The sequence below is a fragment of the Chroicocephalus ridibundus genome, chromosome 6 (genome assembly GCF_963924245.1).
Source record: "Chroicocephalus ridibundus chromosome 6, bChrRid1.1, whole genome shotgun sequence".
NCBI classification, from domain to species: domain Eukaryota; kingdom Metazoa; phylum Chordata; class Aves; order Charadriiformes; family Laridae; genus Chroicocephalus; species Chroicocephalus ridibundus.
In genome coordinates, this window is record NC_086289.1 from 58702764 (window position 1) to 58715368 (window position 12605).

The 12605-nt window shown below is 43.6% G+C and overlaps 1 protein-coding gene across 5 annotated transcripts in view; it reads left to right on the forward strand.

Moving 5' to 3' along the window:
* PAK2 (p21 (RAC1) activated kinase 2) overlaps window positions 1–12605 on the forward strand; it is a 48404-nt gene that overhangs the window by 10333 nt on the left and 25466 nt on the right. Inside the window, exon 1 of one of the 5 annotated variants that reach the window (XM_063339963.1) lies at window positions 6454–6656. The exons of 3 other annotated variants lie outside the window; for them this stretch is intronic. The gene's annotated coding sequence lies outside the window, so the exon portion shown is untranslated. Of the gene's footprint in view, window positions 1–6453; window positions 6657–8774; window positions 10035–12605 lie in introns of those variants that run through there. One more of the 5 variants, XM_063339962.1, reaches the window with a different exon arrangement.

The following is a 12605-nucleotide window of genomic DNA, read 5'->3' on the forward strand; positions in this document are numbered from 1 at the left end:
ACCTGATAGATGCCCAAAGACAACCTGTCACAAGCAATAGGGACCTTTCACAAGATGTTTGCTCTCTTACATATGCTTCTGCATTAAACTCCTGTCATAATTTGTAGAATGCTATAAGTAGGTTTTTAAAGTCTTTTGCAGCTTTGTAAGGTCAACATTATGTTTTGTCAATTGTTTACACATTATTTTAACTCGACAGCTTCCTTTGGAAGCCCTTCTGCTTCACAGAGTCCTGGTTATCCTGTGGTGGTGTAGTTTTCACAGTCCTTTTGTCTATTCAGTTGGTAACTCTGTTCTTCATTTTGTATTTTTATTTTTTAAAAAGTATTTTATTCTTGAGCTGTAAATCTATATTTGTGGTCCTGGTGCTGCAGCATCCTATGTAAACAGTTGTATATGTCTAGGGATAAGTTGTGTCTAGTTCTCCATCACTAAAGCAGGGATAAAATATTAACTTCTCTGAAGTGTGCTAACATAAAATGGTAGGATGTATTACATCACTTCAAAATTTTGGTAAATTTGTTTGACAACTCACAATTGGTGTTTAAACCGTTGTACATTTATTTATATACACATAGGTTTATGATATTTATATCATACATTTGATTTGTGAACTGTAAGAATCATACATAGTAGTAATAATACATAGAAGAGGTTGGGTTTTTTATCTTTTTTTTTTTTTTTCTCCTGCTTATTGGCATCTATAGTTGTTTTGTAGGCTCGGCAAAAATTAGTTTCCACATCAGCATTTCAGGAGTGAAGATGTGCTGGTTTTGAATTATGATACAATTTTAAAGCTTTTTTGGCTGATTTTTAAAAATATATTTTGATTTGCAGCTTGCACACCCAGTTCTAGTTGGTTTGGATTCATTTCTTCAGCATTTTAGATAAATACCTTTTTGTGAGTAAGAAGAGTGAGAGAAGTAGTTTTACCAGGAATAACTTAAAAAAGAAAAAAAAACCAGAAAATGAGTTTAAAAAACTCATTCTGGCATCCAGTTTTTTGGCTCCCTGAAAGACATAGAAGAACATTTCCCCAAATTTCAGGGATTTGCTGCATTAAACCGTACATTAATATGTTGGTTGTATGTGTGCAAGTAATTTTCAAGTAGAAAGCCTCCCAGGAAGCGCCCCAGGAAGAGTTCTGGAGCGTGAAGGCAGGTGAATGACAGAGAGCCAGTTTGCCTCGCTCGCTTTTCCCTGTGTTGTTCTCGGTATTACACTTTGCTGTTTTTCTGTTGATGAACGCGGGTCTTCATGTCCAAAATTTTATGTACGTAGAGATTTTAGAAATTCGTGTCGCTTTGAGTTGACAGCTATAGTTTGTGCTTTTTGTACTGTTTATTGCTGGGGAACGATGGGCTGTGGTGCGCAAAGACTGCAGAATTTGGTTGTGTGCCCTATCTAGATATCTTTATCTCTGCTAATGGAGCTAAATATGGCAGGAGAAAACAGGCTGACTGCTAATCATTTGTCTCTTTGTATAAAATTTGTAAAACTTTAAACTTCAGCAGTGTAACGAAGTTCTCTGAGAATGTGACAATCTTGGAACTCTCGTAGGAGGTAGCTGCAGGCAGAAGTGTTGAGGTTTCATTGCAGAGCTCTGGGGAGTATTTCACTCAGACTTGATACCATCCTATGGTCCTGAGCTGCTGTTGGTACAGAAGTACTGGGGTGACCCTTCCTGAGTGTGCTGCTTTCTCATTGATATTTGGGTTTGGTTTTGTTTTTTTTTAATATAAATTGACAGTCTCGCTTCCAAACTCATAGGACGCCCTGCTTCCCCATCAAGTTCTATGGCTGGCTATTGCTCACTGTTTGCCGGGAAGCTAGTTTGCTGTTATTCCCTGTTCCCAGTTTTCCCCTCAAGTAACTGCCGCAATAGGCACGGCTTTGTGCTTTTCCTGTTACCAAAAGCAGCCTGGCTGCGGTGGGGGTGGGAATCATCATTTTTGCTGATGTGGGCAAAACCCTGGGTTGGGACGAGACCTTGGCAAAACCATTAGTGGCAGCAGAGCTGTCAGCAGCCTTGGACACGACTGCACTGATTTGTAGGTTATTCTGGTGACAGTGAAGTCTAGAAGCTCTGTGTGTGCTTCTAAGAGGGCTTAGAAGAAGGGAACAATTTGTGCATACAAGCCAAGAACAGCTTTCCCAGGTAGCAGCAAGTGAAGTGGCCTGGTGCAGAAGTGGGATGCTGCAGGGAACTCTTCTCGTGTAGGCGTTTGAGTGTTCGAAGAAGTCATTGTACTTGTCTGTCATGGCACAAGTGGAATATAATTCTCCTAGGAGAAATGATCCCTAGTTTTCTGTATGGTACTGCTAAAATATGCCTAGAAAATGAGTTATATCCACCCAAGCCATCTCTGATTTGGTTGTTTTTTGGTTTGTGGGTTGTTTTTGGTTTTTTTTTTGAAAGACTTATCGCCGTGCTCCCATGCTTTTTGTATTTACAGATCCTACATTTGATTTCTTGTAGGCTTTGCTGTTTCTGGGTGAATTTATATTTCAGTGTGGGTATCAAGAAATAAGTGTTTTGATCTCGGGTCTGTTCCTGTAGGGGTTTCGGCAAACTGGTGAACCGTTCCAAGTGGTTGTGATCACCTGGGTGGCAGGGCTGTACTGATGTCTGCTGGTGTGCATGTGGCTGGGAAAACCGACTCGGAAGAGGCAGGATTTCCCACTGTGGCATTTTGTGTCAGGCTGGTGCTGTTTTCCAGCCCGGCAAGAAGAGTTGAGGGTTTGGCCCCCCCAGGGCTGCTGAGCTGAGCTTAAGTTCCCGCTGTCGGCTAGCAATGACTGCGGTTGAAGCAAGCCTTGGCCAGCCGCTAGCGAGAAACAAAGAGCTCTGTCCTGAGTGTATATGAAAAAGATAGCCTTTCTGCAGGGAGCTGTTTCTCTCTTCTTTTCCCTTATTTAATTTTTTCCGTAGCTGGCATTTGACAGCTCTACCAGTGTGATGAGGGAGTGACGGATCCCCTCATCTTGGATTCTTTTGGGTTGGTTTTTTTTTTTTGCCATCCTGGTACACGCTGCGTGTTTCCTCTTCTCTTTCAGTTAGCCCTGGACCTCTAATCTGGATGGGTAAGCCACGGCCTTGTCTTACTGTTGCCCAATAATATTTCCAGAGGTTAAAAAAAAATATCTTTGCTTTCTATTAGAGCTACTGGTGATTTCTCCACCCAACACCAGTAGCTGGACGTTTTTAGAGTGGTATTATTGGTCTGTTGAGTGGTGATTGTCTAGGTTAAACAGCTGTGAATGCTGTTAGTAATATAGAAGTGCACCAACCTGTATAGGTACCTCGTACGGGTTACCCTTTATTCAAATAACTTTTGCTCTGGAATGTGTGATCCCTCCCTGCCTGTAAATGCCAGGTTTAATTAAGAGAGAATCTCTACATGAGATGCAGACTTCTTTTTTTCCGCTCCGCCCCCCCTTGTAAACTTTCCCTGCTTGCCCTTTTCCCCATTCTCCTTTGATCTTTAGAAACCCTCAGCTCATGGAAATAAAGGCTGAAAATTGTCTTCTAGTTAGTGAAATATGAGTAAGCACAAACACCCTGAATCGTGGATTTGCATGCGCTGTGCGCGCTGCAGGCTGTCTTGTCTGCTTTTAGTTGACTCAGGTTTTTAAGTAGGTAGAGCAGGGGTAAGTAATTTCCTTGTTGAGGATTGAATAGGCTTTTTCAAACACCTTTGAGTACGTGTTAGCATTATGCAGCGTTGCACAACGGTTCGTTGAGGGAAAACTGTGGCTGTGGGCTGTATAAAACCAAGCGTGGCCTGAATTCGGCTGGTAGGCGATAACAACCCAGCCCTGCGGCAGAGGGTGGAAAGGGATGATCCCTCTTGATTTAATTCCTCCTCCATTGCTCTCTGCGGACCTGCAGGGGCTGCCTCTCCAAGCAAGGTGGGAAATGGGCATCAGCAGCTATCAGCTCGGCCGTCCGGCCCATTTCTGTGCGCTGCTGTCATCGAACTTAAGAGAAATGGGAAATAAAGGCAGTTGGGAAGTCACTTTGGAGGCCCATCTGGTACCGTCACCTGTGGTGTTTGGGCTGTTTCAGAGGTGATAAAGCACGGAAGAGGTTTTTACTTCACTGGTGGTAAAATATGCCACCACAGTTCAATAGCGCCAGATTTATTTTATGAAGCAGAAATGACAATTCAGGTGGGAGTTGATTGCTATGCATGGCTTAAAGGGAGAAGGTGGAGATGTGTCACAAGACTCACAGGTGGCTGTAGTATACAGTGAAGTCAAGTGCCATTCATTTGCTTAAATTTTCTATGCACTAATGGGCTTTTACCAGGACTCTTGCACATCTTTCTTGCCTGTGTCTTCTGATTTTTTTCCCCTGTTATATTTTTTTTTTTTGGTCACATACCAGCTGATAATTAAGAAATTACTCCCCCCTCCCCAATTCAAAAAGTGAAAAAATTTGTCCTTACCAAGATTTCTGCTATTGCTGTGTCTCTTTTTTTTGTTTGTTTGTTTGGTTTTTTTTTTTTGTTTGTTTTTGCTATCTATACAGACTTTGTGAACCTGATCTGCCAGTCTGGAATGCTGCCAGAATCTTTGAAGGGTTATCTGCTTCACTTCTCTTTATCAATGATTATATGAAAGTTGTACTTTAATGTGCCTGCGCCGAGGGGTGGGGGTGCCTGAGCCGTAGGCTTGTTTGTGTGCGGCTGTCTGGGAGATAAGAAGGTGATGTCTACCGCTGGTTGCTTCTTAGAAGACTGGGATCTGTTTTTATTTCTAAAATGACGTTTTCGCCGGCTGGTTGCTCCTTTTCAGTGCAAGACTTTGCACATCTGCTAAGTGCCTTAAGGAGTAAATAGTTGAATTGCTTTAGGTTGTAATGTACTTTGGCAATGGGTTTGAAGAATATTTTTCTTTAGGAAGCCTTAGTAACCCTTTCAAATACCCCGTGAATAGGATATTTGTCTTCTGTAACTTGGTTCATGGAAAGCACATCTCGTCACAGTTTTGGAGAGATTATTCCTTATTCTGAACAAAAGATAGTTTCCTTTCTGCTTTTTTTTTTATTTCTTCTGTTTGACCATGCTTTTTTTTTTCCTTCTTCTTTTCTCCCCAACTCTCTTCTGCGCTTGGCAATTAAACGGCAGTTATTTTTCTCTGTACTTCATTTTCCCTTCTATTTGTGTGATTCAGTGAAAATCATAAGGAAATTGAGGAAAAAGACAAAATGGAAAGAATTTAGCTGGGTATGTTACATGTGTCATCCAGTCTGATTTTTGCAAAAGACTGAGGTTCTCCTATGCTATCGATAGAATGGGAGTATTATGTGTTGTCTCGGTCACATGTAGCAGTAAAGGGAAAACAGCAAGAAAGGACCTGTTTATAAACTTCATGGTTGTAGCCTTCCTGGTTGAAGGAGGAAAATGGTGCTTGTGGCTGTTAATTTGCAAAAAAACCCAAACCAAATGCTGGCAATTTATCGTCTCCAGTGGTGGCTCTGCTTTGCCGAGCAGTTTGCTTAATGTGTGCCTTTGCCTTCATGAAAAATTTATGTTTGACAGGCTCAGATGGTTTTTATCTGTTTTCTCAACTGCATCATTTGAAGGGGGTATCTTACTTGTTTCTGCTTGTAAATTAGGGAGATGTGTGCTTGTTTGGAGTATCCTAGGTTAGTTATAGCTTCCTGAATAAAACTGTTAGCTTTCACAGGTATGTGATTCAGCATTGACTAAATACTTTTATCTGAGACCCCTTAAATCTGGAAAGAGATGTTTCAACAAGTCCCGTGGAGCTTGGTGCCTGCCTTTTAGAGGTGGGAAGGCTTTCAGAGCTGCGTGTTGCGTGAGAGCATCTGCACGTGTTTTTAATAACCGTAGGTGGAACAGATTATCCTGCTGGCTCTTACGGGCCATTATCAAGGTTACTCTTGTTCTTGTGTTTGCACAACTCCTCTTTTGGCAGGCAGAAGATCTGAGACTGCATTTGCCAAGTCTGCGAGAAAGTAATTCTTTGTCTGCCACTGCTGGGTTTTTCGCACAGTGTTTCTGAGTTGAAATGAAAAGATAAGTATTTTCAGTCTGTGAAGGTAGTCTCATACTGTTCCAGAAAACTCCTTTTTGCATCTGCTGAAATAAATCTCATCCATCCAGGTGCTTCCAGTTGGAAGGCAAAACATCCAAAAAAGATGCGTTTCGCTTTTCGTGGAGAAGACGGTCTGAGGTTTGCTGGTTCTGTGAAATTTTCTGCAGGGCTGAAATCATTTCAAATTGCTGAGCTAACGTGCTGTTAGAGATGGGGCAGGAAGTGAGCTGTGGCTAGGTAGCACCATCTGAATGGTGCTTGTCAGAATGCTGCTTTCAGCTAATCCCTGGGAGGAAGTGAGCTATAATCAGTACTAAGTGAGCTAATCACAGGAAATCTATTGCTCAACAGGAGCCTTTTTAAAAAAAAAAAGAAAAAAAGGGGCGGTGAGGGAGGAGAAAGGGAGAAAATAAAAAATACCCACGCAGACATTTCATTCTGCTCTTGGACTCCAAAATCTGTTTGGTTCAAGAAAATGGAATATCTGATGAAATGAGCAGCCTTCCGATCTCCACTTGAAAACTGTACAACGTGCATATCTGTTTGCCCTCTTTTCCAGAATAATGAAGCATCAAGTCTCATCTCCTCCAGTAAGGTGTTTTTTGAGGTATTAAAAGGTGGTGGTGTGGGGAGGCTGAGAATGAGCTAGCTAGCAAAACCACCGGAGGCTTGGGGTCAGTGTTCCAGGAATGAGTCTCCGGAGATTTTCAACAAGGATTTTTATAATATAAACCAAGAGTGGGACGTGACTTTCTTAAATCTGTCTTGTTACACGTGTCTTTTCTTGCAGCATTACACCCTAGCTCTTTCACCGTGTTGTTTTTAATAATTCTGTGCATCTTTTCACTTGACATCTTGCGCCTTGGAGATTTGTTTGCGAGACCCCTATTTTGCTATTTTCCTCTGCTCTGGACCTGGCTCTCCCGGATGCTGCCGCTCTTTGTGCGTGACAGACATTGCCAGTAGCACCCTATAAGGCTGTACAGGAAGACAGCAAATGACAGCCACCGCCATGCAGATCGCTGTAAGGATAGCTTTCTTTTCTCAGCCCTTGTGCCCTCTGCTAGAGCAGGGACAGGGGAGCGCACTCACCATCAGGGCTTTTTTCACTTTTGATCTGTTCTCTTTTATTCTTCCGTTCCTTCTGCTGGACAATGAACGATTTTGCCGCGTTGCTTTCAAGCACCGTGACTGCTGTGGCCAAAATGTTCTGCAGCTCTTCTTGCAGCAGTTCAGGTGGTGTCCCAACGAGGTCCTGCAGCTGTAGTGGCACATCAAGGATTATGATTTCAAAAGCAAAGTGGTTATGTTTCTTAATGCACTGTTAGCCTGAAATACTTTACTTCTGCTTTTTGTTCAGCCCTGCAAAACAGACTTAAATTTTATGTCTGTGTTGCTCCTTCTGTGTTACATTGTTGGTAGTAAATGAGCTGAGTAATTTTTACCTGCAGTAAAGAGAACTGAGTTCAGTTTGCAGCTCTGCGAGCCTCCTGTCAGGGTATGCACATAGAGAGGATTTGATTTACTTCATTGATTTACTTCTGGCTCCTCGGAGATCTGTTCCTTAAGTGGCAGTGCAAAGCCAGGATATTGTGTGCCAGGAGCAGGAATTTATGTACGTGTTATCAAACAGCTCTGAGCTTGAAGTGGTTTGGTTGTTTTTTTTTTCCAATTTACTTCTGCATCAAATCCCAGGTGGCGAAATACAGATGCAGCCTAGACTCCTCAAATACATTAATTTGAACAGCTTAAGCAAGACGAATTCAACTCATGATATGAGAAATTTCTACATGAGCTGTTTTGTTTGACACATGGCATCATCTTCCTAGCCCTGCTCGGGACCTTACAGTACCACACTGGAAGACTGATGTGTATGCACACATAATGCATATTTAAAACTCAATCTGCTCCAGTCCAAGTGCTGCAGAAAAAAACGTGACTGTGAGCTACAGCAGATAAGAAAATGATTGTCTTAGATTTTGTTTTCTTTCCCTTTAGTCATTCTGCAAACAAGTTTGAGAAGAAAAACGTTTGTCCTTTTTCAGAAGTCAGAGGAGGTAAATAGCAGCCGGGTGGCGGAAAGGGGCCTCCGAGGTGGAGCCTGCTGCTGCACCAGCGCTGGGACGGGAGTGCCTGTCCGCCTTCATACCCATCACGAGGGAGGCCGAGGGAGCCAGGACCCACACAAGAGCTGTACTTAGGAAGTTCTTCGGGAAGCAGCGCCGCTTTATGCTCACACAAGGGGGAACTGAGGGGAAAAAAACCCCACCAAGAAAAAAACAAGTCAAAGCCAGAGCATTCAGACTAATGTGCTGCAGCAATGTGTGTTAATCAGCTTCCTGAAACCGCTGCCCAATTCTCACTTTGCTTTCCAGCTTTTACTCACGGTCAGGGTTATGGTTCTGGGTGTTTTCCCAACAGTGGCAGTGGCAGGAACTGCTCTCTCTCTTCTGTGACCTGGGTATGCCATGGGTTAATGGGCCCTTTTCTTCCCCAAAAGGAAGACAGCTAGCGATCAGCAGAACTGGCTCCTGGAACATCGTTGTAAAAATGAAACTCTGAACGCACATGCAAATCGGTCACTGCAGGTCCCTTCAGGGGCTGGGAGGAGGAAGAGGGTGGGTTAAGCTACACAGGGAGCTTCCCTGTGCTTGTCTGGCCTTGGCCTTGCCGGGCAAAGGTGGCAAGAGTTGAGTTGCACTTTTGGGGAACCTGGTTCAGGTCTCCTGCTGCTGGTGGTGAGTGATTTAGGACAGCGCAGTCGCTGGCTGGCCGCTTGTTGCTGCCTCTGCAGCAGAAGAGAGAGCGCATTTGTTCTTCAGCCGCTGCAGTTCACGTTACGATGGTGTCCAAGGCTGCTGAGGATGAAAAGAGTATTGCCATTTTTGCTGCAGGGCAAAAAAACCTTTGTCAAAAGGATGGGACAGCCGTTGGGAGTAGTGTCATATACTGTAGTCACCAGCGCTGGTACCTGTGAGTATGTTTTGTGGAGTAAGCAGCAGAACTGTTGGGGGGAAAAAAGCTTTTAGTTCTTTTTGTGTCTTTTTTTTTTTGGTGTCAGTGTAGTGGATTACAGCACTGTCCTGTGGTGGGAGTGAATCTCTCTGAAGTCTGTAGTTAAGTATTGTTTGCAGCTTCATAGCTTGTCTCTGTGACTCATTCCATTGCTTTCTAGTTCTTGTAATTAAATATAGTGTGACTAGTGATTGCGAGGGAGCTGCTGATGTGCTTGTATGCTGGTTACTGGTATTATCTTCACTGGCAAAGATGAAAGTGAATCCCTTTGCCGTGGTTACAGCCTTTTCCATGTATTACCTTTGTCCCTTCTGTCATTTTTCTTCCAGATTTAGCATATTTTTATGAGGTCGCTCAAACTTAGGTTAACCATTTTAGTAACTGTCTTTCAACCAAGCTAAAAAGCCACCCCACCATTAGTTGTGTTGTCTGATTCTGTCGGAGCAAGATGAACCTGACATCCCCTTTCCCAGTATACAGACTCCTGGCAGGCTCTGGAGAAATGGTCCTTGCGGTTCTCTGCGCAAGCCGTGATTCAGCAAGGCAGCCACGTGGGTGATGGTGCAAGAGTGATTACGCCGAGCTGCAGTGAGATGAACAGCCTCCTCTTCCTCTTTTGGGGGAGTCAGAGAACAGAAAAGGAGCTTCAGGGTGTATTTGCACTTTTTTTTCTTTCTTTCTTTCTTTCTTTTTTTTTTTTTTAATCCCTCCTCCAGTCATCGCCCATAATGCCAAACCTCCGCAGCAATTTCAAAAGGACTTCCTGACGCTGTGGAAACTTTCCCTGCATAATGAAGACAGGGTACGGAGAAAGGAGAGGGGAAGGGGAACTGCTCTTCTGCATTCAGCTGTCAGAGACTCGCTGTTTGGATTTGAACCTGAACAAAATGATTGACTTTTAACTTCCGATGATGACTGATGGATCAGCCTTCTGTTTCCTGAAGCCATCTGTTGTGAGTGGAGCTGTAGTAATTTCTTTAAACTATTAATTCAAAGCTGCTGTGCGTTGAAATGGTCCTTTGTGCAAAATAGTTTGGGACCTAGCAGTTTATTTTAACAACGGTCTTCGAAACAGCCGCCAGAAATTATACTACTGTGTGTTATTAAATAAATCACATGTCTTTAAGTTTTTCCTAAAAGCTGAGGTTTTACTTAACCGCAGATTTAATGAGCTTGAAGGATTTTGTTTAACTGCAAATGAGGGAGCCAGTCCCTCGGGTGGGAAGCCGATGCCTGAGCTCTTTCCAGTCTGCTCTGCCAGCCCCGCAGCTCCTTTTCCTCCTGTCCAGCTCCTGGGCTCTGCTTTGACCAAGGTGAAGGATGTTTCTCAACACTGTGAACACGAAGCACTGACCAGAACTGCAGCTCTGAGGGTTGTGCACAGATGCTGTTATGTCAGCTTCTTGAAGCACCTTATTTTCTTGTGAAATAGATGAGTTTTGGATTTCTGTATACTTGCTTCCAACTTGCTGCTTAACAGTTTCTTCTCTTGAGCACGCAAGGCACTAAGGAATAATTTGTTTCGGATCAAGAAGCTGTAATGCTGAGTGTGCGATCGACTGACTTGTGCTGCCCGTGTCACTGAAAATTGATAATTTTTACCATAGAGAGGAATTTATTTAAAAATATGGAAACAAAAGTACAGTAAATGTTGGTGTGGTGTGTGTTTTTGTGGTTTTTTTTGTTTGATAAATTTGCAACCTGAGTACCGCGTTACAGCATTGTGAATTCAGTGACTGGGCTCTCCAAGGGAGCGTGCAGGGAATGAATGTGGGCTTGGAGAGCCAAGTCTGTTCTTGTCCAGTCTCAGCTGCAGGTTAGTTGTTGTTTATCCTTACATCCTGCCCTTGCCAATATCAGGCAGCTCAAAGAACTGCACAGATGGAGGCAATAATAGGGTTTATTTTGGAAAAATACAAAAATGTGCTTTCTTCACATAGTGTATCATTTTGGTGTTAAAGTTATTGATACGCTTCTTTACCTACTATGATTTATTTCGCTGTTGGATAGGATTTCTTCAAAGGGAGGAGTGCTTTCTTTTAAATGTCTCTTCCCATTGGGACCTATCCTCCTCTTTTCTGAGGTTTGATTAGCGTAAGGGAAATGGATTATGGTCCCGTGTACTGCCATCGCTCCAAGCCCAACTTCAACAGGACCCTTGAATACACTGTATCTGATTTGGTGGTTCAGACCAGAAACTTGTATGCCTCAAACTGGTGGCACACTTTGTGCAAACAATATGTATTGTTAGGAAAGCAATTGGAATTAAAATCTCTGTGGGTAGGCTGCTCAGACCTGCTGTTAGATTGCAGGGGTCTTAATTTTTTCCCCATATTGCAGTGTAGGTACTGGAAAATATAGAAGATCCTGCAGATAACTTGCAACATCTGAAAGAGCAATTAGTAAGCGAATTTGGAAGACTGTTGGAGGATGGGAATTGCAGTCCTATTCACAACTGCATCCCTGCAGACACGTTCAAGGGTTGCAAGTCTATTTATCGCTCCATCATCAGGCACAGGGCTCGAAGGCAGGTTTGTCTAGGTGGGTGTTGCACAGCTTCACCGTTGTTCCCCCACCAGTCTCTAAGGAGATGGGGCAACCAGCACATGTCCAGGTTTTACTTGCACTGCCAGAACTTTGCTTGGTGCTGCCTGTGCCTCTGAAGGTATTTGTACAGAAATGATACGCTTTCATGGGCCTTTATGGTACAGCGAAGAGCTACGAAGATGATTAGGGAACTAGAACATCTCTCTTATGAAGAAAGACTCAGGGATTTGGGTCTTTTCAGTCTGGAAAAAAGACGACTGAGGGGGGATCTTATCAATGCTTATAAATACTTATAAAAGAGTGGGTGTCAGGAGGATGGGGTCAGGCTCTTTTCAGTGGTGCCCAGTGACAGGACAAAAGGTAACGGGCACAAACTTGACCATAGGAAGTTCCACCTAAACATGAGGAGGAACTTCTTTCCTTTGAGGGTGGCAGAGCCCTGGCACCCAGGGGTGCCCAGAGAGGTGGTGGAGTCTCCGTCTCTGGAGACATTCAAAACCCACCTGGACATGTTCCTGTGCAACCTGCTCTGGGTGAACCTCCTCTGGTGGGGAGCTGGACTAGATGATCTCCAGAGGTCCCTTCCAACCCCTACCATTCTGTGATAACTCATTTTAATCTCTCCTAAGCTTCGCTACATAAACCAGTGTGCTTTTGTGCTGCATGAGTTCAGCTTTGCTTTTCTCCATTGGGATCTGGCAGTATTCACCCAGTGCAACGATGGGAATGGCAGTCCAGCGGTTTTTAGTTCTTCTGCTAAGACCATGTTCTGCAAGATGCATGTGCTGTGCCCGCATTGTGTAGCACAATGTTTATACTTTGGAAATGAGGTGTGATAATTGAGATTGGATTGCACTGTCTTATCCCAACTCTCTTGAATGGCACTGATAACGATTGCTCCAGTGGTATGGCTGGGAATGAGTTGTGCTTTGGGACTACGTTGGGCAGCTGGTAGGCACCAGTAGGCCATACATTTC